This window comes from Protopterus annectens, chromosome 9.part0 (assembly GCF_019279795.1).
Source record: "Protopterus annectens isolate FY-2018-M chromosome 9.part0, PAN1.0, whole genome shotgun sequence".
NCBI lineage: Eukaryota > Metazoa > Chordata > Ceratodontiformes > Protopteridae > Protopterus > Protopterus annectens.
Window position 1 is genome coordinate 1,744,597,762 of NC_056743.1, and position 24,260 is coordinate 1,744,622,021.

Here is a 24,260-nt window from a genome sequence, read left to right on the forward strand (position 1 = left end):
TGATTTGGACTTAGTACAGGCCTTAATGGAGAAGGAAGATGAGGGTCTAAAAACACCATGGGTGGAAGTGGACCTATCCACATTAGGAGGCTCAACACTCACAGTGGCTTCGGTGGTTGTAGTCTGGGTATGGGCCGAGGAACCTGCGGTCTCAGTTACAGAGGACACCGCCAAAGAAGTGTCGTCGGTAGTCAGGAGCTGCGTAGGCACCTCGCTGAGAACCAGACCACGTGTAGCCAGTTTTGGCGTGGTGTCGGTGGAGACCGCGGGCCTCGCGTGTCAGTCTTTGTCCTTGCGTTTTTTTGGACAAAACGGTAGTCGGAGTATCCGACGACATTTTATAATCAAAGGTTTTACCAAAAAAGTGCTGGGCGAAGTCTGCCCGACGCTTAATAGTGCGTTTATTGAAAGTAGCGCAAAAGCGACAGGCGAGCGTGGTCTGGGCCTAAACAAGGTATGCAGAGGGAATGGAAATCCTTATGCGGTATTTCCTTCCCACAAGAAATACAATTGTTAACTTTGTCTGACATCGGTCTGAGGCAAGAAAAGTTTCCCCAACGAGGTACTTAGCTTTAAAGAAGACTTCGGTTTCCAATTATTCGTAATTTCAGGAGCTGGCCGACCGGCACTTGCGAACTGCTTCTGCTTCGGGCACCGTCAGGCTAAAAAGACTGAAGAATATGGCGTCGGCTGTGTCTTATATACCACTGTCGCACTGACGTCAGGAAAGAAAGCGACGACAACCGACGCCGGACCTAGACTTTGGAATTCGGCCGACCGAGGACCCGCCTGACGGCAGAAAACCCATCTGTGATTACTGCAGCTGTATGCACGATGAACATCAGAGATCTAGACAGGTTCATAGGTGTTTACTAGGCTAATGACCACGAAGGCCTTTTTAAGACTAGCAATGCATCACAAATCTGACAAGTTCTAGTACCCTTGATAAGTGTAAACAGGGGCTTGGGAGATGAAACATTTATGAGAAGGGGTCTGGGAGATTAAACATTTACAAGCCGCCTGTGTCCATTAGAGACACAGGTGTCAAAGCAGGGATGGATTTCCTGTTCCACATTCAAATGTCCAAGTTACACTTGAATTGGGTTAGGGGGGCACTCTCTTCACAACTTCATGCTACTCAAGTCAGAAGTGACAAACTTCATTACACCCATGCAGACGGGAACTGAAAGTTCAACTGCTGAATCCTACACTAAGGCACTGTACGAGCACATCCACTCATGCATGAATCATGCCATCCCAAATAGAACCAAAATGCTCTCATCCAAAAAAAGGAAGCCAATCTGGTGGTCCCCTGCCATAAACAAACTTGACAACAAAAGGAAGAAACTTTTGCAGAAAAGAGGAAAATCCCAGGATGCAAAAAACTCCCTTACTAGCCTCAGTAAGAAACTGAGATGCCTCAAAATCCTCCAAAGCTAGTTACGAAAATAAAATTGCCAAAGATTCCAAAGACAACCACAAAGCATTCTATAACTATGTCAAGAATCTAAATGACAATGCTCAGATCTGCTCTGAGCCAAAACAGAATGGCATTAAATATACTGATCCGAAGGATATTGCCAATATCCTGGCAGATCGATACAGTGCCAACTTCACCCCCCTCTCACCCCCTAAATGGCCCATCTCAATACCGGAAGATTGCCAAATTCCAGTAATAACGGCCACACAGGTACAAAGCACTCTCTAAAGCCAAGAATACAGCATCCATGGGACCAGATGACATCCCGGGCTGTGTACTACATGAACTACAATATGAACTGGCACCTCACCTAAGTGTCATGTTTAATCATAGCCTCACCTCAGGTTTCGTGCCCACTGAGTGGCGCAGAGCTACAGTTATCCCAATCCACAGGGGGGATCCACCTTGGATCCCAGAAACTACCGTCCCAGTCTGACAAGCCTTATCTGCAAGGCCATGGAGCGTATTATCATAGAACTTATAAACAAAGACATTGGCAACCTTCAAACACTGGACCCCACCCAGTTTGGGTTTGTGAAGGGCCGATCTTGTCTCCTGAACCCGACTGACTTCTTTGAATCAGTCTCCAGAGCCATGGACAAGGGTAAGGTGGTCCACACAGCCTATCTAGACCTTGCCAAGGCCTTTGAGACCATCCCCCACACTGGAATCATAGATAAACTTACTAAGTTGGGCATTAATCCCCATGTCACCCAATGGGTTGCTAAATAGCTTACTGACAGAACCCACACTGTAAAAGTAGCAGACTCCAAATCCAGCTCCAGACAAGTGACAAGTGGAATACCTCAGGGTTCAGTCCTGGGGCCGCTCTTGTCTGGCATCTACTTCTCTGAAGTACAGGTCAACACTAAGGGACTCTGGCTAACAAAGTTTGCAGATGACTGCAAACTGGGAGCCATTATTGAATCCCCAAATGATGTGGATACTCTACAAAAGGGCCTTACAGAAACAGATGCTTGGTGCCAGAGCCATGGGCTCAAGCTCAATGCCAAGAAATGTATTGTTATCCCCTTTGGGAAAAACATGTATCCATGAATTACCATATAGGTGGCAGTACACTAAACACAAAGTGTGATAAGAGACTTAGGGACACAGGTGGACAGTGGTCTCACCTTCGATAACCACATCGCCACAACAGTCAGGAAATCCTTCTATGTGGCACACCTCATCATGAAGGGCTTTTCATCCAGAAAAAAGGAGGTCATTGTCCCACTGTACTCATCCCTCATTAGATCCATTATAGAATACAACACCCCATTTGGTATGTACCTCTCAAGACATCTGCAACAACTGGAAAGGCCTCAGAAATACCTCACTAAAAGAATCACAGGCCTAAAGCAGATACCCTACGCTGACAGCCTTAAAAAACTCCAGCTATACTCTGTCGCATATCGTCTACTCAGAGGCGATCTCTGCTTAACATACAAGGCCATGTCAAACCCAGAGCTGTTGGACATGCTACATAAGAAATCCCAATCCCTCAGAGCTACACGCTCCAGGGATCTAAACCTTGTCATCACAATAAACAAAACATGCTGGAGGGATAGGTTCCTGACCCAGAGACTCCCCAGACTCTGGAATAGATTGCCCATACATGTCAGAGTGCCTCTTTGGACCTCTTCAAGAGGAACCTTGATGATTGGATGGGAGAAAGGAAATTCACCCCAGGGATCACGTCAGTCGCCCTGCTAGACAGGGGTCCAGGAAAGTAAATAATGTGGGAAGAAATAGCCAGGGAATTGTTATGGCTAGGCTTGTATAGGCCCTAGGGCTGATAGCGTAGTACCAACCTATGTACCTGGATAGGGAGCCTGTTCCAGAGAAGTGGTAGTCTCTGATGCATACCTCTCTCTCCAGCAGGTCCTATTTATATTACAAGCAATGGTTAATTCTGGTGTTTGTTTTGCAGACATGCAGGAGATCAGGGTGGGGTCAGAAAATGCCTTGTATGCTAGGCATACATCTTCCCTCAACAACCTACAGAATACAGGGATAGGGCCTTGAGGCGGTCTGCATAGGACACATTATTTATGCCCTGTATTCTTTTAGTGAGGTGCCTCTGTGGGCATTCCAATTGCTGGATATGTCTAGCTAGATGCATACCAAATGCGGCATTGCACTCAATGACAGGTCTGATGAATGCTGAGTACAGCGGAACAATGACTTCCTTGGACCCAAGTGCCATGCCTTTGTTTATAAGTTGCAAAACACAGAATAACTTCCTCATTACAGCAGACACACGATGGACGAAGGCTCAACTGCGGTCTGTGTCCACCCCCAAAACTACTGGGTCAACCCTTACGGGTGTGATGTCAATATGATAGTCACCAGCAGTAGATGACTTCCCAAAGGACAATGATGCATTTCTTGGCATTTAGTTTTAGTCCATGGCTCTGACACCATATTTTTGGCGTTTTAGCCCTTCCTGCACAACATTTATGCTGGTGTGGGGTTCTACGACTGTTCCTAATTTTGCAATCATCTGTAAATCTAGTCAGAGGCCACTGACATTGGACCTGACTTCAGAGAAGTGAAATCCAAAAAGGAGTGGTCCCAGGACTGATCCCTTGGGGGGGGATGTGTGTGAAATGCCTCCTTGTAGAGGTGTACTCCCCAATTCTAACTTCCAGGGTACAGTCTGTGAGCCATCTGGCTATCCATCAACTGACATAAGGGTCTACACCTAACTTCTTCAGTTTGTCAACAATGCCAGAGTGGGGTATTTTTTTAATACAATGCCAGAGTAGAGTATTATGTTAAATGTCTTGGCCAGGTCAAGGTAGGCAGTGTGAACCATTATGCTCTCATGCATTGCTTTGGTCTTCTCAAAGAAGTCCACCAGGTTTAGAAGGCTTGATTGACCCTTAAATAAACCAAACTGGGTTAGATCCAGTGCCTGGGGGGTTCCTATGCCATTACTGATCATTTCCATGATAATCCTTTACATTGCTTTGGATAACAGACTAGTGAGACTTGTGGGTCTGTAGTTTCCATGGTCTGTAGATGGCCCACCTTTATGCAGAGGGACGACTATTCTCCATTTGCGTGGCACAACAACCGGTTGGAGGCTACAGTTAAATAGCAATTCCAGAGAGCCTGATAGGCCATGTTTCATGCTATTAGAGAGAGCATGAAGGACCTGTTCCCTAGTGATAGCACGGGGAGTTATCTGACTATTTCCTGAGGGAAGGTTGAGAGGGACAATGATAAAGCTGGAGCTGAATTTGTTGGCCAATAGGTTTGCCATCTCTTCTAGCTCAGTATAGGTGGCTCCATTAGCAATGAGCTCTGTACACAACTGTGTATTGCCTTTGAATTTGTGGAAATAGCTAAAGAAAGACTTGTGGCTGTCCTTGGCCTGGGAGGCCAAATTTACCTCATATTTGGCTTTGGTAGACTTTATATGCCCTGTCAGTTATTTGTTTAGCTTGACGAGTGTGCTTTTATCCTGTTGGATGCAGCAACTCAATTTTTACTATGATTTTCTTCCTTCTATTATATAGCCTTCTAATGTTGCGATTCCACCAGGGTGGCTTGTTTTTTGAGTTAGTTTTCTACTTATTCCTGGTGGGTACTGTTGCCTCTATGCAGCTATTAACAAGCTTGTATAGAGTTTCGGTGAACAATTCCATGTAGGCAGCACTGTTCTCAGGGTATATGGAGGCTTGAAATTTTGCCAGGTTATGACTCAATAGCAGGAAGTTAGCCCTCGAGTAAGTTCCTGACCATTCCAGGTTTCATTTTTACTTCAAAGGAGTCCATTTGGTGGTCTGACCTTACCAGAGAAGACATTACACTGGGGGGGGGGGGGGTGTAGCATTCTCCCATATTTGTGAGGACTACATCCAATATGGCTGCACCCTGTATTGACAATCTGGTCCAGGGAGTTTGTGTTTACGAAATCCAGGAATCTCCATGGCTGTACATTTGGTGTCATATAGGATTCCCACTTAATAGCAGGGTAATTAAATTCACCCATGAACATGGTACTGGATTGGATTTGAGTGTCTCCAATAAGTTTAACTCATTACATCAGAGTGATGCCTCCAGGTGCATCTGCAGTTAACTACTGACGCCTCTAGGCGTCAAATTTTGCTTGTTCTTATTTGCAGCTATAATTCCAAAACCATAGTAAAACGTGGACCAAAAACAAGACCAGTAGATAAAAATCCAACAACCAAAAAACACCAGTTAGACAGCCAGAACAAAAGTCCTCTTTAATGTGAACATTAATCAACAGTTAAGCGCTTTGGTCTTATCCAGACTTCTTCAGAACCATGGAGAACCAAACTAAAAAGCAAGTTAAAATAGAGAGTGAACCTCCCCCCACCAGCATCAGCCAATAAAAGATGCACTTCAATTAATACCTTAAAGAAGTATAACTAAAGCTTAAACAGAAGCTCTCCTTCTTAACTCACTAATAACAGAAACACTGTCATTAAGTCCTGGAAAGTTTTAAGCATCGAGTTTCAGTTGCCAACACATTTCTCTGTGCAGAAGCCTGTTTTCCCTGTCACCACAGTAAACAAATCTTTGCACATGTTCCAATACAAAAAAAGTAAATTCTGTAAATACCCAACAGGTCAAGGAGTGTCTTACAAGTGCAGTTTTACAATCGCCTTTCTAAATACTATACAAGTGCTGATAAATATGCTTAGAAAAGACATTTTTGGTTTTGCTTATATAGAAGGCTGAACAGGCCTCACAGGAAGCCATGTATACAACTCTAGATGTCTTGCAAGTACAAAAAGAACAACCAAGGAACACAAACAAAACTCCTTAGCTTTGGGTTCCTATCACGTCATCGAACTTTTACAAGTTTGAACCATATATGGTCGAGACAGTACAGTTGTGTACACTTACCATAAATGTAGATGTAAGAGTGTATTCACTGTTGCAGTCATCACACTTGGGTTATTCTGCCAGGGGTAGCCCTCAGTTGGCCTGAATACCAGAGGTTTAGTATTTCTGCATCGGTTGCTGTCGCTCCAGGACTGATTAGGTTGTCAGTGGTATAAAATCAGGCAGCCGAAGCCATTACATCAGTTTTTCTTGCCCCAAATGTCAGAAGCCCCCCAAATACGGAGCTAGGATACGGTGGAAGAACACTACCAGTAGAAAGTAAATGCCAAAAATTCATGCAAGGAGTGAGGAAAAGAGAGAAAGACCCCTCGGAGAAAAGCTGCAGAGGTGGAGGTTGCCATGGTGGAATACGTCCTGACCCCCTTAGGGGGAGGATTCCTGTGGTTTTTGTAGCAGAAATGGATACAGTGTGCTATCCATTTGGAGACTGATTGTTTGGATACGGCCTTGTCCTCTGCCCGTGCTGCAAAGCTGACTAGCAATTGGTCAGTTTTTCTAAGCGATTTAGTCCTATCCAGGCAGAATCTGAGCCGTCTGTGCACATCTAGAGAATGCAGAATCCCTTCCCTCTTGTTTTGTGGGTTGGGGAAAAAGGTGGGCAAATGAATCGATTGGTTGAGAGCCACAATGGACACCACTTTAGGCACGGAAGTTGGGCAAGTCCTGAGGAAGACCCTAACAGCATGAAAAATGATAAAGGGCTCCACAGCCATGACTGCTTGTAGCTCTGAAACTCTTCTAGCTGAAGTGATGGCCAGAAGCAAGGCTGTTTTCCAAGCGAGGAATTTTAACTCTGCTGAAGCTGCAGGTTCAAAGTGGGGGGGTAGTGTGAGCTTTTCCAAAACAAAGTCAACGTCCCAAAGCTGGTGTAGGTGCTCTTCTGGTGGCCTTAAATTGTTGGCCCCTCTTAGGAACTGTTTGATCAGAGGGTTTGGGAAAAAAAAAAGAGGAGGCTCTGTGCTGTAATGAGCAGAGATGGCAGACGCATGAATTTTAACAGAAGAGAAGGATAGGCCCCTGTGTAGAAGGGTCTGCTAGGTAATGGAGGATGAGAAGTAGGGAGGGCTGTGCTGTTTCAGCTCCTTTAGCCTGGATCCAGGTGCCATACCTTTTCCACTTGTCAGCATAGGATTTTCTAGTGCTGGGGCATCTGGCCTCCTGTATAACATCCAGGACTTGCTTGCTTAAGCTGGCAACTAAAGGAGAGGTCAGGCAATAAGCCAGGCTGCCAGGTTCAGGGTCTGCAGTTGTGGATGCATGAATTTGCCATTCTGCTGGGTCAGGAGAGTTGGGATCTGAGGTAGGTGCCATGGTGGCAGGGGTGACAGACTGTGCAGCAGTGGGTACCAGTGCTGGCGTGGCCAGTCTGGGGCAATCAAGATTGCTCTCGGTTTTTCCTCCCTTATTTTGAGTAGTACCCTTGAAAGTGGAGGTAGAAGGGGAAATGCAGAGATTGAAAAGTTTACCCATTGGAAGGATAGGGCATCCGCTTTCCAGGCCTTGCTGTGAGGTTCTCTGGTGCAGAATTTGCTGAGCTGGTGATTGTTGTGGGAGGCAAAGAAGTCCACCTTCAGGATGCCCCACTTCTGGGTTACCAGGTTGAAGGTCCTGTGGTCTTAGCTGCCACTCGTGTGGGTCTAGGAGGTTTCTGCTTAGGTTGTCTGCCGGAGAGTTTTGGGAGCCTGGCAGGAATTGCACTTGTAGGTGAATTTGCATGGCTGAAGCAGTGTGCCAAAGGGTCATGGCGAGCCTGCAAAGGGGATAAGAGTGAGTTCCTCCCTGCTTGATGTACCACATCACTGTGGTGTTGTCTTTGATTACTAGAGGCCCCGGGGAGAGTAGGGGTCTGAAAGCTGTCAGAGCATGCTGGACCGCTAGCATCTCTTTTTGGTTGATGTGCAGATGTATTTGGGTTGGGCTCCAATGGCCCAGAAATGCACCTGCAGTCCAGGTGAGCACCCCAGGCATAATCTGATGAGTCTGTGGTTAGGGTCTGGATGGCGTGGGGTTGTGAGAAGGGAAGACCCTTGTTGTGGTTGCATGCTGCTGCCCACCAAAGAAAATCTTTCCTTAGACAGGGTATCATAGGTATGACAGTTTCCAGGTTCTGAGTGTGTTGACACCAAAGGCTGGCATATGGAATGAGTAGAATGCAAGATGGCATGAGCCCTAGAGCTTGCAGGATTTTCCTTGCGGACAGCTGGGTTCTGGTGGCTAGTTGAGAGAAGTAGCCTGTTAGATAGGCTTGTTTTTCTGGAGTAAGGAATGCCATCTGGCATGTTGTGTCCAGGCTTGCTCCCAGGAATACATTTTTTTGAGTGGGTACTAGTTTGGATTTCTTTTCATTTATAGTATACCCCAGGGAGGTCAGTAAGTCCTTTACAAAGGTCAGGTGCTGTAACAGCTTTTACTGACTGTCTGCCTGAATCAGACAGTCGTCTAAGTAGGGGTAAATTTCAATATGTCTTTGTCTACAAAAAGCAATGGCTGGAGCCAGGCATTTTGTGAAAACTCTGGGAGCAGTGGATAAGCCAAAGGGAAGCGCAGAGAACTGAAAATGCATAGATCCTGCCCTAAAATGTAGATATTTCCTGCAGGAATTCCTGATTATGATGTGTTGATAGGCCTCTTTTAGGTCTAGGTTGGCTAACCAAGCATCCTTGGATAGCATAGGAAGAATCTGCTGGAGGGTGAGTATTTGAATTTTGGTATCACTAGGAAGGTGTTTAGAATAGGCAGAAGGTGCTTTTCTTTTTGGGTCCATTTGCCCTGAATGCACCGGTCTGTCATGTGCGCCCCCCAGGCGTAGTCCGAGGCATCTGTTGTGATGACTTGATTTGCTTGAGGCTTGCTGCATGGAAGACCTGTGTTTGTCTGGCATGCTTGAGCCCACCACAGAAATTCCTTTTGCAGACATGGAATTAGTGGTATTATTGTTTCCAGACTGTGGCTGTGTTGAGACCATATGTTTTTTAGGTACCACTGTAGTTTTCTCATATGCAGCTTTGCACATGGGATTAGTAAGATGCAAGATGCCATGAATCCCAGAGCCTGCAGGATTTTCCTTGCAGTCAGCCTGGTGCAATTTGCCAGTGTTCTGAATTATTGAATTAGTTGCCCCTGCTTCTCTGGCGTGAGGTAGGCCCTCTGGGTGTTTGTGTCCAAATTCGCACCCAGGAAAATTATCTTCTGAGAGGGTATTAGTCTTGATTTCTCTTTGTTGACTGTGTATCCTAGAGAGTTTAATAACATTATTACATAAGCCAGATGTTTCAGAAGAATGTGCTTGCTGTCCGCTTGGATCAGGCAGTCGTCCAAATAAGGGTATATTTGTATCCCTTGAAGTCTGCAGTAGGCAATTATTGATGCCAGGCCTTTCGTGAATACTCTTGGCACAGTAGATAAACCAAAGGGCAATGCAGAGAATTGATAATGGGTTGAACCTGCAAGAAATCTGAGGTATCTTCTGCAATTTTGTCTGATTGGGACATGCAGGTATGCCTCCTTGAGGTCCAATGTTACCAGCCAAGACTCCTTGCCCAGCATGGGAAGAAGTTGCTGTAGAGTGAGCATCTTGAATTTTGTGCAGTAGGAATGTGTTTAGGATGGAAAGATCCAAAATAGGTCTCCAATCGTTTCCTTTCCTTGGCACCAGAAATAGCCTGGAATAAAACCTTGACCTTGTTAGTGTGTAGGTACCTCTTGAATAGCTTTCATGTTTATAAGATCTGAAATTTGCTTTTGTGCCTCTGCCCTTTGTGTGGCAGGTTTGGCATGCCTTTCATTTTTGGAAGGGTATGAAAATGGAATTTGTAGCCTCTGTTTATAATGTTCAGGATCCATTTGTCCTTTGTGACAATATGCCAATTTGAGAATAGTGCCAGCTTTACTCCTAAGGGGGCTGCCATTTGAGACCTGGTTGGCATGCAAAGGGGAAAGTCATTGGTTTTGCTTTCTGAAAGATTGCGAGTTGTCCTCACCACCTCTTTGTGTAGGAGCTTGCCATTGTCTGCCTCTGTACGAGCCTTGTGTTTGTCCTCTGCCCCTCGGGCGCCTGTATCTGCCTCTTTGGGGTCTGTCTGTGGCAGGAAAGGACCAGTTTTTGGAAGGCCAATTTCTACTAAAGCGTGGGGGTTGAACCTGCAGAAATTCTTTCACAGTTTGCATTGATTTAGCCTTTTCCTCCATTTTCCGTAATACCTCCTCAGCATTTGCCCCAAATAGTACATCCTTTTGAAGAGGGGTGTCTAGTAATTTAGCTTTGACATGATCAGGCAAGGCTTGTTCCTTGAGCCAGGCATGCCTACATATGACTGAGCCTGTTACAGCAGCTCTACATGAGGCCTCTAGAGCATCAAAACCACATTGTAAGGTATGTTTACCCACTTGTTCTGCACTATGCATCAAATCCTGCAACTCCTTCATGTCTGGTTGTTCAGGTTGTGACATTTTACTTTTCAATTGAGAGAACAGAAACTGTCGGTATTTTAGCATATGAAACTGACAGTTTAAGGCCCTCATGGATAAGGTAGTAGAGGTATATACTTTTTTTCGCCACCTTTCTAAGGATCTGGAATCTCTCGGAAGGCAATGGGTTTTTGGCAATGGAGGCCTTAACTCCCTTGGGCCCGTGAGATGGTTTCTAGGTCAGCAGCATGGCTTTTATATAGAAATTGGTGTGAGTCAGGAACCCTGTAGTACCTGTCAGGCTTAACTGGAGCTGGAGGAAGAGAGTCCGGGTTAAGGCAGGCCTCCGAGTAAACATCATCTAGGATGTCCAGGATAGGAGGTATAGCCAGAGGTCTGTGCTGGGGTAACAAAAGAAATTCCCTGAGCCTTTTCTTGGAATCTGAATAATCCTGGCCTTCCCAGTGGAAGTGTTCCCTTAAGGTATGCAGAGTTTCACCAAATGAGTAATCCTCGGGGGGATACAGAAGGAATAGATTCCTCTGCATCACAGTCTTCAAAAGGGGAGTAGGACTGTTCCTGATAATCAGAGTGCTCTGAAATAATGGAGCCCTGATCAGAGGAGGGGGAATCTTCCTCCACTCTGGGTCTTTTGTCCGGAGGTGGCTGAGAACCTCTGATTAGAGTAATTAAATTCTCAGCCATTTTAAGCATCTGTTTCTTAGGCATGGGGCCCTGGAGATGTGTAGCTGGTCTCTTAGGGTGCATGGTAGCTTTAGACTTGGTGAAAGCCTTGATGGAGAAAGAAGAGGAAGGTCTGAAGACACCTTGAGTGGAGGTGGACCTGTCTACATTCTGTGTTTCAACGCCAAGCGTGGCTTCGGTATCTGTAGTCAGGGTGTGGGCAGAGGAGCCTGCGACCTCGGGTACAGGAGACACCGCCAAAGATGTGTCGTCGGTAATCAGGGGCTGCGTAGGCGCCTCGCTGAAAACCAGACCACGTGTAGTCGGCTTTGGCGTGGTGTTGGTAGAGGCCATGGACCTCGAGTGTCGGTCCTTGTCTTTGCGTTTTTTTAGACAAAACCGGAGTTGGAGTATCTGACATAGTATAGTTAAATGCTTTCCCAAAATAATGCTGGGCGAACTCCGCCCGACGCTTAATAGTGCGTTTGTTGAATGTAGCACAAAAGCGACAGACCAAGACGTCGTGGTCTGGGCCTAAACAAGGTATACAGAGGGAATGGAAATCCTTATGCGGTATTTGCTTCCCACAAGAAATACAATTATTAACTTTGTCTGACATCGGTCTGAGGCAAGAAAAAGTTTCCCCAGGGTACTTAGCTTTTAAGAAGACTTCGGTTCCAAATTTTTCGTAATCTCAGGAGCTGGCCGATCGGCACTTGCGAGCTGCTTCTGCTTCGGGCACCGCGCGGCAAGAAAGACTAGGGAAAATGGCGTCGGCTGGTTCTTTTATACCCCTGTCGCACTGACGTCAGGGAAGAAGCGACGACAACCGACGCCGGACCTAGACTTTGGAATTCGGCCGACCGAGGACCCGCCTGACGGCAGGAGAACCCATCTGTTATGACTGCAGCTGTATGCATGATGAACATCTCTCTGAGCCTTTTCTTGGAATCAGAGTAATCCTGACCTTCCCAGTGGAAATGTTCCCTCATAGTGTGCAAAGTTTCCCCAAGAGAGTAATCTTCTGGAGGGGAAGCTGAGGGAATAGAGTCCTCAGCATCAGAATCTTCATAAGGAGAGGAGTAGTAGTCTTGGTCCTCAGAGGAATCCAAAGAAATAGACAGTTGTTCAGAGGAAGCAGATTCTTCCTCTTGTCTAGGCCTTTTGTCAGGAGGAGGCTGAGAAGGCCTGATAAGAGAAATCAAATCTTCAGCCATCTTAAGCATCTGTTTCTTAGGCATAGGGCCTTGAACAGGAGACTGAAGTGAAGTCTTTTTCGATTTGGAAGGAGTTTTCGACTTTGCAAACGTTTTGACTGTAAGAGTCGTTGGTCTAAAAACGCCTTCAGAAACCGATGGCGTTTCAGATGCACTGACGTCCTTGGAAGGTAAATCGCCGGTAGGGCCTGAAGTAAAAGGCTGCGTCGGCCTAGTACATTCCGTCAAAATATCTGTAGCGGTCTCGGTTTCCTGAACTGCGGTAGTCAGAGGCTGCGTCGGAGCCTCACTGATAACCAGAGACCGGATCAACAGAGGCCTCGGAATCGGGCTTAGGCCTGGGCTGACTATCCTTATCCCTGCGCTTTTTGTGCACGCCGGTAGTCAGTAGATCCGACATGTTATAATCACATTTTCTGCCAAAACAGTGTATTGCAAAATCAAATCGTCTTTTAATAGTACGTTTATTAAATCTAGCACAAAAATGACAAGAAGTGACGTGATCAGGGCCTAGGCAAGGTATACAATAAGAATGAAAATCCTTATGAGGTATTTGCTTCCCACAAGAAATACAATTGTTAACTTTTTCCTGACATCGGTTTGAGGCAAGAAAAGTTTCCCCAACGGGGTACTTAGCTTTATAGAAGACTTCGGTCTGAAATTCGAAAATCTCAGGAGTCAGCCGACCGGCACTTGAGAACTGCTTCTGCTTCGGGCACCGCATGGCAAGAAAGACCGAAGAAAATGGCGTCGGTTGCAATATATGTACCCCTGGTGCACTGATGTCAGGGATGAGGCGACAGCAACCGACGTCGGACCAAGACTTTGGAAATCCGGCCGACAGTGCGACCGCCTGACTAAAGGATAACCCAAGTGTGATGACTGCAGCAGGGTAACACGAACATCTGCTTCTGCGTCGGGCACCGCACAGCAAGAAAGACTGATGTAATGGCATCGGCTGCATGTTTTATACCCCTGACGTCCTGGAAGAAGGGACAGCAACCGACGCAGGACCCAAGACTTTGTTAATCAGGCCGACTGAGGGCTACTGCAAGCAGATAACCCAAATGTGAAACATGAACAACATCCATAAAGAATCTTGAATAGACTCTGGATCCCTGATGGTCTGGTGGGACCTGCTGAATGACTCACTTTTCCAGCAGCTTTGAATTTTCTGTTGCTTCAGATTTCCTCTAGGTGGAATTTTGGCAATTTTCCTTTTGTTTTCTGGGGGGAGGGGTGCAAAGGGAATAATGCAGCACTGATAATAATCTTAAGCACCCAAGAACCTTGAATGATGGCTAGCCATTCATGAGGGGTGCAGAGACAAGCACACACCAGAGTGCCTCCAGAGTGCAGCACCTGAGCAACCAATAAGAAACAGTGGAAGGATTTCTTAGTCGAGGAACCTTAATTCTGTAGTCTACCTCTTCCTTGCAAGATTTAGAATGCTTCACATATATGATTTATCAGTTAATTTGGAAATCTACTTTTCTTGATGTACAGGGATGCTATGGAAACTTAAGGAAAGGAAAATAAGCAATCTAGGGCTTGTTCTATAACTGCCATAACATTTGTGGATTGAACAAAATGCATTCTAAAGGGACCACTGCAGGTGGTATAGTGGAATAAAATTAGAAGTTATGTACCTACCATAACGTTCCATGTTAGTTGTCTTCTCTCGCCTTCTTTCTTGCTGGATGGGTTCGGAGCCGATCCTCGGCTCCGACTCGGCACTTGCTAAGCTCGAGAGTCACTTTTACCAGCTCGAGGCAGCCCCATATCCCATGATGCAAGGCGGTAATTACCCAGATCTCGTTTGGTATCTAGAGGAAAAACTGCCTATAAAACTTTCCACTAAGGAAAGAGGAACAACTAACCTAAAAAGGCTGTAAAGGGAAACCAGGTAATCAAGGTCAAGAACTAACTGGTGTCCAAGGAAGAAGAATCTTCCAGAGAAAAAGGGAGATCAAGGTCTGTCCAGGCTAGGGAGACAGGAGGGAGGGATGTAAGAAAGAAGGCGAAAGAAGACAACTAATATGGAACGTTACGGTAGGTACATAACTTCTAAATGTTAAGTTGTCAATCTCGCCTTCATTCTTGCTGGATGGGACCGCGTCCTTAGCACCTCTATCCTGGGTGGCTCAATGGAACAGACTCTTGAGAACTGTGGAACCAAAGCTTGCCCTGTCCCTGGAGGCCAAATCCAATTTGTAATGAGAAACGAAGGTATGAGGAGTGGCCCAAGTGGCTGCTGCACAAATAGTATCTAAGGGTAGCCTAGCCTGAAAAGCTGTAGAAGTGGCTAGACCTCTTGTGGAATGTGCTTTAGGTTTTGAGCTCAGATATTTGCCCCTAAGCTGATAAATGTCAGAAATGGTGGAAGATAGCCATCTGGATAAGGTCACTTTAGAAACTGGGAGACCTTTTTTATTTTCAGCATAAGAAAGGAAGAGCTGATCAGACTTCCTAAATTGCTTCGTTCTGTCCAAGTAATATCTGAGTTGGCGGTGAACATCTAGGTAATGTAATTTTTGTTCCACCCTGTTAGAATAATTTGGAAAAAATACAGGAAGATCAATGGATTGGTTTAAATTTGTCTTAGAAGCAACCTTGGGCAAAAAGGATGGATTGGTTCTCAAGGATACTCTGTCCTTGTGGAAGACCAAATAAGGGGGACGAACAGAGAGGGCATGAAGTTCAGACACACTTCTAGCTGAGGTAATGGCGACAAGAAAGAAACTTGTCTTCCAAGAAAGAAACTTTAATGAACATGAAGCAGCCGGCTCGAAAGGGGGAAGTATCAAGGATGTCAGCACTAAATTTAGGTCCCACTGTGGTGGAGGATCCCTAACAGGGGGCTTAAGAAGGAACACTCCTTTGAGAAAGGCTTTACAAAGTTTGTCGGACATAATGTTGTGGTCTGCAAATCCGACATGAAAGTTCGAGATTGCTGCCAACTGAACTTTTGACTGTGGAAGACGAAGAACCTGAGTGAAAATTTTCCGCTAGAAAATCCAAGACTGACTGAATAGGGGCAGTAAATGGATCTATGTTCTTAGATTTTGCCCAAAGGGAGAAGCGTTTCCACTTGCTAGAGTAAATCCTCCTGGTAGAGGACTTAAGAAAAGCTACTATGATGTCTCTAATGGGGTTAGATATCATAGGAAGCCTGGCTAAGGAAGGAAGTGGAGCAACCAAGCTGTGAGGTTGAAGGAAGGAACGGACCGGTGCAGTTGACCCGACTGGTGGGTCAGATCATCTGGAGCTGGGTCCAGATGCCAAGGCTGCACCAAGAGATGGCGATGAAGGAACGGGAACCAAATTTGTCGAGGCCAGTAAGGGGCAATGAGAATCATTTTGGCTCTCAAAACGGTAGCTTTCTGGAGTACCTGTGGTATCAATGGAAAGGGAGGAAAAGCATAAAGGAGTCCCCGGGGCCAATCCTGGGTAAGAGCGTCTCTGGGGGGATGGCCCGGATGTGGGAAGAGAGAGAAGAAGTCTGGGCATTTGCTGTTTTGAGGTGTAGCAAAAAGATCGCAGCATGGGCGGCCCCACTTCTGAAAAATCTCCTCCTCTATGGACTGCTTGAGAGACCACTCGTGAGGCATAAGTATAGCTCTGCTCAATCTGTCCGCTATTATGTTGGTTTTCTCAGGGATATGCGTTGCTACCAGAAACCGATGAGAGGAGATCGCCCATTGCCAAAGTCCGAGAGCCTCTCGACACAAGGGATAGGACTTGGTTCCGCCCTGCTTGTTGATGTACCACACCACGGACATGTTGTCCGTGTGAACTGCAATAGTTCCTAAGGGAAGAAAGTCATTGAGGGCTTGCAACATTAAAAGCACTGCTCATCTCTAGGATATTTATGTGCAGGTGGTATTCGAACGGTTGCCACGTGCCATGAACCATCCTGCCCTGATAATGCCCCCCCAACCCGAACAGGGAGGCATCCGAAGTGACCATGGCTACCAGGGCCGGGGGAACAAATGGTCTGCCCTGATGGACTAGAGGAGAGGAAATCCACCAGGATAGATGGTTCTTGCAGGTCTGTGTCACCAGGATCTTGACACACATGGGAAGCTGCTGGAAGGACCATTGTGTAAACAACATCCATTGAAGGAGACACATGTAAAAACGGGCCAGAGGAAGAAGTGTGATGGCAGCCGCCATGAGGCCCAACACTTTCAGGACCAACCTGGCTTGTACCCTTTTGCTGGCAAGGATGATCCGAACGTGGTTTTGGATATCTAGGATTCTCTGACTTGTTAGGTTTGCTGACATCCGAGTAGTGTCTAGATTTGCGCCTATAAAAGTAATAGATTGGCAGGGCGATAAGGAGGACTTTTCGAAGTTGACCGAAATTCCCAACTGACTGCAGAGACGTAGGGTGTAATCTCTGGCTTGGAGAAGTTGATGCCTGGTGGTGGCTGAGAGGAGTCAGTCGTCGAGATACGGAAACACCTGGAATCCTTGACGTCTCAGGTGAGCCGTGACCACTGCCATGCATTTGGTGAACACTCTGGGGGCTGTAGTGAGACCAAAGGGCAGGGCTCTGAATTGAAAATGACTGGTCCCCAGCCGAAAGCGGAGAAAACTCCTGGAGCGTCTGTGGATTTTTATGTGATAGTACGCATCCTGAAGGTCTATGGAGTACATCCAGTTGTCTTTGCCCAGAAAAGGCAAAATCGATTGAAGTGTGACCATCCGAAATCTCGTCTTTTTGACAGACTTGTTGAGCCTGCTGAGGTCTAATATTGGTCTCCAGTCTCCCGTCTTTTTGGGAACCAAAAAGAATCTCGAGTAGATTCCGGACTCTAAATGGTCTGTTGGAACTGGCTGGATGGCCCTTTTTTCTAGAAGCTTTAAAACCTCTAGTTTTGCAATTTCCCTTAGACCGGGTGGAACGTCTGGAAGGGAACTTGTCTGAGGGAAGGGGCTTTCCTCGAAAGGAATCTTGTAACCCTCGGATATGATTGACTGTACCCATCTGTCTTGAGAGAGGGAAAACCAGGCTTCTGGGTACAGCGACAATCTTCCCCCCGACTGCCTCCAAGGGTGGACAGTCGGGCAACACCTCAGGGATGCTGGAAGGGCTCGTCAGAGAGAGGCTCTCTACTGCCCTGGTTCTGGACCCCTCTGCCCCTAGGGCGGCGTCTATTGTTATTACCCCCTCTGCCTCTGGGGGTAAACTGACCACGTGCGTCCGGCGTGACTCCCTGAGATTTTCGGAACCCCATCTTCCCTCCCTTCTGACCTTTGGGATAAGGCCTAGAAGGGGTGGAGAAACGGACTCCTACGGGAGAAAGAGTCTTGCCGTCTTGCTCACACCTGGTCAAAGTGTCCTTCACCTGAGGGCCAAACAATGTTGACCCATCAAAGGGAGAGTTTGTGAAGGACGCCTTAAAGGGGTCTGCAAAATTAGAGAGCCGCATCCAGGACTGACGTCTGAGAGCCACTCCTGTGCATGCAACTCTACTCGCCCCATCGGCTGCATAAGAAATGAGGCGCATGGAGGAGTTGGTTATGGAATTAAGGATTCCCAGCTGAGAGGCAATCTTTTCCTGAGCCCCTGCTGCTGAAGGATCCTGTACTACTTCACCTAATTCTTTAAGGATGTCCCTTTGAAGTCTGGTGAAGTGACATAAATAATTCAGCGAACGCATAGCAAAGGTCGCTGAGGAAAACATCCGCTTACCATACCTGTCCATGGTCCTAGACTCCTTGTTAGGAGGATGGACTGGTACGGAAGGATCTGCAAGTTCCTTCTTGGTGGCGGCCGCCACCACCACGGCATCAACCCGGACACCTTTAGTAAGAAACTGCTTTTCAGCGGGGGCCGTAATAAATTTTGAAGGTCTCCTGGGGACTGGTTCCACCGAATCAGGAGATGCCCACGCCTTTCGAGCTATGACCTCCATGAGAGGGTCGAAAGGCGGAGACACCCAGGAGGTGGAGGGTCGAGATCCAAAAGCCTCCAGGTATACCGATTCATCCTCGGAGGGGTTAATGGAGGGCCAGTTCCCCCTCTGTTTCAGGAGCTCAAGGATGTCTGAAAAGGAGACATTCTCAGAGGGGGATCTTGGGGACCTCTCTGACTCATCCAAATCGGTATCCGATGTTGTAGGCTCAGGGGAGTCTAAGTGCTTCCTCTTGCAGGTCCTCTTACGCGGGGGTTCACCTGAAGGAACAGGAGAAACCTCGGAAGAGGAAGTTCTTCCCAATGGGGAGACCTGGGGCGATGGATCTCTGGGTCTGGGAGCAAGAGAGCGGGAAGAGGTATATACAGGCACCGTAGGGGGAGGAGCTAAAGGAACCGACTGCTGACTGAGCTCAGGGGCTAGCACACTCCTCATCACCTCGAAGGCTCCCCTCCCAGGGAGGGCAGAGAGATCCTGCTCCGAAGAAACAGGGATCCCTGGTCCCACCGAAAGGGAAGGCTCCGAAGCAGATGTCAGGGCCGAGCTCACCAAGGCCGAAGCTCCGAGAGGGAGAACGGGGTCAGACAAGGGTCCGATGCCACTCGCCCCCTCAGAACCGACCAGGGAAGCCCAACACCCGGATCCCTCCAAGGAAGGTCTCAAGGAGGAGATAGGAGTCGAGGACGACGGAGCCGAAAGGTGTGGTATCTGCTCCGAAGCAGCAACAGTCACGGTACCAATAATCTCCGGCTCCGAACTCTGTAGAAGAGTCGAAGGAGAAATTTCAGGAGGGTGTAGAATAGCGGTAGTCTGTTGAGACGGGCTATAGAGCATTTGGGCTAGTGCCTGTGATTTTAATAGCCTACTCACCACTCTCTCTAAGTCATGGTCTGATAGCCTGGAAGACCTCGATGATCGGCTCCGATGGCTCCGCTCTGAAAGCAGGGGGGAGGCTGGAGCCGAGTGTATAGATTCCAAAGAAGGAGATCTAGACCTCTTTTTGGACAGAGCCATCGGAGCCGAAGAAACCTTGGCTCCAGGTGGAGCAGATGACTTGTCAGCTCTGAGTGGAGACAAAGATATCTCGGCTCCAGCCGAAGCAGAGACATGCTTCGACGCTAGGGTGTCGGCTCCAGCCGGAGCCGACACAGGTGCCGAAGCCAGGGTATCGGTGCCGATACTGAAGCTTCCAACAAGGAAGGATCGGCTCCGGACGGAGCCGATGTCGACTCCGGCGGAGTCGGAACCAAGACCACAGACTTGGACACCGAAGCCTGGGTCTTGGAAGGCTTAGAGGGCTTCCCGGAGCCGACCTTAGCCGGGGAGCTCTCAGGCTTAAGGAGACCCCTGAGGATCAATTTATTCCTACATTCCCGCAGGACTCTCTGGCTAAAGGAATGACAGATAGCACAGGAGTCCTGCAGGTGTAGGGGTCCCAGGCAATAAATACAAGAAGTGTGACCGTCTGTCAGAGACATCTTCTGACAGCACGAGTCACACTTCTTGAAACCTGAGACCCTAGTATCTTTGGACATGTCTGAGTCCTAAAATACGCACACACACACACACAATCAGACAGAAAGACACTAATAAACAAAATTAGAACTGTAAGGGAGGGTAAGGCCTAAGGCCCAAAACACTAGAAACTTAAGAATAAGGGGTTGAGAGAAAGGGTATGGAGCTAAGTGAATAAGGATTCACTAAAAAGACTATAAAGAATAAAATTTAGGGAATTGGGTCTAAATTTCTTCACAAATAGCAATATAAAATCACTTACCAGGAGCTGGTAAAAAAGATGACCTCATTAGCGAAGCGGCAAACAAGATCTGGGTAATTACCACCTTGCATCATGGGATATGGGGCTGCCTCGAGCTGGTAAAAGTGACTCTCGAGCTTAGCAAGTGCCGAGTCGGAGCCGAGGATCAGCTCCAAACCCATCCAGCAAGAATGAAGGCGAGATTGACAACTTAACATCCTGACTTTGGCTTAGGTGACCAATGTCTGACTAGCAGTTCAAGCACTTGATTGGCTGAGCAGGGAAAATGGACAGGCCTTTATTTGGGAATGGAAGCGGGAGGGAAAAGCTAGCTGCACAAACTGGCACTATTTCTTGAAGCAGGGACAGTAATGCAGTGGAGCAGCTTGGAGCCAGTGTCAGGCTCACCAAGTCAGCAGTGGGTGGTAATCTTCACAGCAACAGTGCAGATACTCACATTTGCAAGGGGAAGCCATTGTAAGCCATCACAGTGATTTGGCTAGTATGTCCACCTGCTCTTACTGGTGGGATGCAGGTGAGGGAGCATCCTTATGCCTTATAGCTGCCTGAACAGCAACCCCCCTCCCGACAGCTCTTGCTTTGGCTGCAGGTGAAATCCCCACAGTGGAGGAACAAATGGGCTCTCAATGTGATTGAAGGGAAGCTTGAGGGTTGGCAGGCATGGGAGCAAAAGTCACTCTAGGAGCAGAATAAATAAATAAAAGACTTGAAAGGAAACAACCATCTGGACTGAAGACTTGCCCAGAAGCACAGTTAGTTAAACCAGCACCCTGGGCCAGAAATATAAAAAACAGTGCCCCATCCCCCTCAGCTCTTCAAGAAAAAAAAAGCACTTCAGTGTAATATGGCAATTGCTACAATGCAGGTGACCAGCCTAATACAGTTAGGCATAGGACACCCCCAGCTCTTCCACTGAAGAGCGCGCACACACACACACACACACTTTCTACTAGCACTCCATCCAGGTGACTAGATGCACAATATGCAAACTCTCTCTCCTGCCCAAGCCATTCGGGTCCCTGCCCCCAACCCTCCTTAAACATTTAATCACTTCTTTTTAAATTGTAGCAATGCAGCAAACACATTTTACAAGGGCTCTGTTTTTTTTGGTAGAAAAAAACTATTTTATCAACTCTATAACTACTTAAGGGCATCATTAAAAGGCAGAAATGCAGCATTTTCCATCGCAAAAAACGGGACCCTTGGTGACCTCTCTCACACACTGCTAACTCCAATGCTAATGCAAGAACAAGAAGGGATACTTGAAACTACTGCCTATATTTTTATTCCTAGTGCACATGAGCACCTCCTTATGTGCTAACAAGAAGTCCTACTTTCACTTCTGAAGTAACAGGAGACAGTTATTCTATGGCAGGCCAGAATTAAGTGTATTTGGGAAGGTATCACCTTGTTCCGAGGCCACATCTGTCTCATAGGTCAGCAATTTGAGATTGTTGGTTTACAATGGCTACTAAAGTCATTACTTGCAAGTGTGGGGGTTCCCAAGCATTATCCAAAAAGGGGAGGTTATTGCAATTATAATGAAATACACCAACTAAACCTGCTAGCAGAGGATTCTAAGATACAGTAGAAATAGACTTCCAAGTGATTACTCCTGGCCTCTTCAGACAGAATAGCAGTTTCTAGTTTTCCTTCATAACAAGCAGTAGCTTTGACTCCCAATTTAGTGCACTGATACTGCCATGCAACATTCTTGTATTTTGATGAGAAACAGTCCACTTTTAATATGGGTAATGACAAGGCATACAATATAATACTTTCAAAATTAGCTGGCTAATCCTGAAATGGGAGTATTTTGTGAATAATTTGACAACTTAAATATGTAACATACTGCTTCACTTTGCTATAGTGAATTGTACAGTTATGAATTTTTGATTTGTGTATTAAAAGTTTACATTTTTAGAAAAGGCTTCTTGCTGTTACAATAATGTAACTTAACGTATTTTTTGTTAGTGGTTGAAATCACGAAGCATGCTCATGTTTGCTAGTTTATTTTTCCCTAGCTCTTCAACTTTCAGAAGCCGGAGTACAAATTTTTGTTTTCTGTGTAAGCTCTCATGCCTCCTCTATTGCAGCGTGCTCTACTTATTGACCAATTTACTCATTCATTCATGTACATTTGTTAACTAGGGTAGAACACTAACCCACGGGACCTTTTTCAGACCCAACCCAGAAGCCCTGTGTGATTACGTGACATGATCAGTCTCACAGTAGCATACCTCATTAGAAGGAACGTTCATTGGTTCATAGGCAAGTACTAGGCTATCTGCCCGAGGGCATTTATAAGCCTAGCCAGAGTGTGTCAGCTTTCGCCGCCCCATTGATTAATTAACCGAGCCTCTGTCAAGCAGAGCCAATGAAGTGATCCCAGGGGTTTATTTTCTGTTACCCATCCACTCATCAAGGTTTCTCTTGAATAGCATTAGTGAGGGGCCCTGCCTAATCATCATCTACTTTTGGCTGCTCCCGCTAGGGGTCACCACAGCAGATCATCTGTTTCCATTTCTTCCTGTCCTCTGCATCTTGCTCTGTCACACCAACCACCTGCATGTCCTCTCTCACCACATCCATAAACCTTATCATAGGCCTTCCTCTTTTCCTGTTACCTGGCAGCTTCATCCTTAGCATCTTTTTTCCAATATACTCTGCATCCCTCAGCACATGCCCAAACCAATGTAATCTTGCCTCTCTGGCTTTGTCTCCAAACCTTCCAACCTGGGCTGACCCTCTAATGTACTTATTCCTAATCCTGTCCCACCCTTGTCACACCCAGTGCAAATCTTAACATCTTTAACTCTGCCACGTCCAGCTCTGACTCCTGCCTTTTTGTCAATGTCAACGCCACGGTCTCCAACCCATATAACATAGCTGGTCTCACTACCCTCTTGTAGACCTTCCCTTTCACTCTTACTGGTACTCATCTTTCACAAATCACTCCTGAGCCTCTTCTCCACCCACTCCATCCTGCCTGTAACTCTCTTCTTCACCTCTCTTCCACACTCACCATTACTCTCAACTGTTGATCCCAAGTATTTAAACTCATCTACCTTTGCCACCTCTACTCCTGCATCTTCACCATTCCTCTATCCTCCCTCTTATTTACCCACATATATTCTGTCTTAGTCCTACTGACCGTCATTCCTCTTCTCTCTAGAGCACATCTCCACCTCTCCAGGGTCTCCTCCACCTGTTTCCTACTCACTACATATCACAAAGTCATCTGCAAACATCATAGTCCACGGGGACTCCTGTCTGATCTTGTCTGTCAACCTATCCATCACCATTGCAAATAAAGTGCTCAGAGCTGATACTTGATGTAATCCCACCTCCACCTTAAACGCATACGTCACTCCCACCCAAGACCTCATTGCTGTCACACTACCCTCGTACATATCCTGTACCATTCTTACATACTTCTCTGACACTCCCGACTTCCTCATACAATACCACAACTCCTCTGTAGGAACCCTGTCATATGCTTTCTCTAAGTCCACAAAGACACAATGCAACTCCTTCTGACCTTCTCTGTACTTCTCCATCAACACACTTGGAGCAAACATCGCATCTGTAGTGCTCCTTCCTGGCATGAAACCATACTGCTGATCACTACTCATCACCTCCCTTCTTAATCTAGCTTCCACTACTCTTTCCCATAACTTCATGCTGTGACTGATCAATCTAATCCCTCTGTAGTTACTATAGCTCTGCACATCACCCTTATTCTTAGAAATCGATACCAAAACACTTTTTCTCGGTTCCTCAGGCATCCTCTCACTTTCCAAGATTTCATTAAACAAGCTAGTTAAAAACTCCACTGTCATTTCACCTAAACACCTCCATGCTTCCACAGGTATGTCATCTGGACC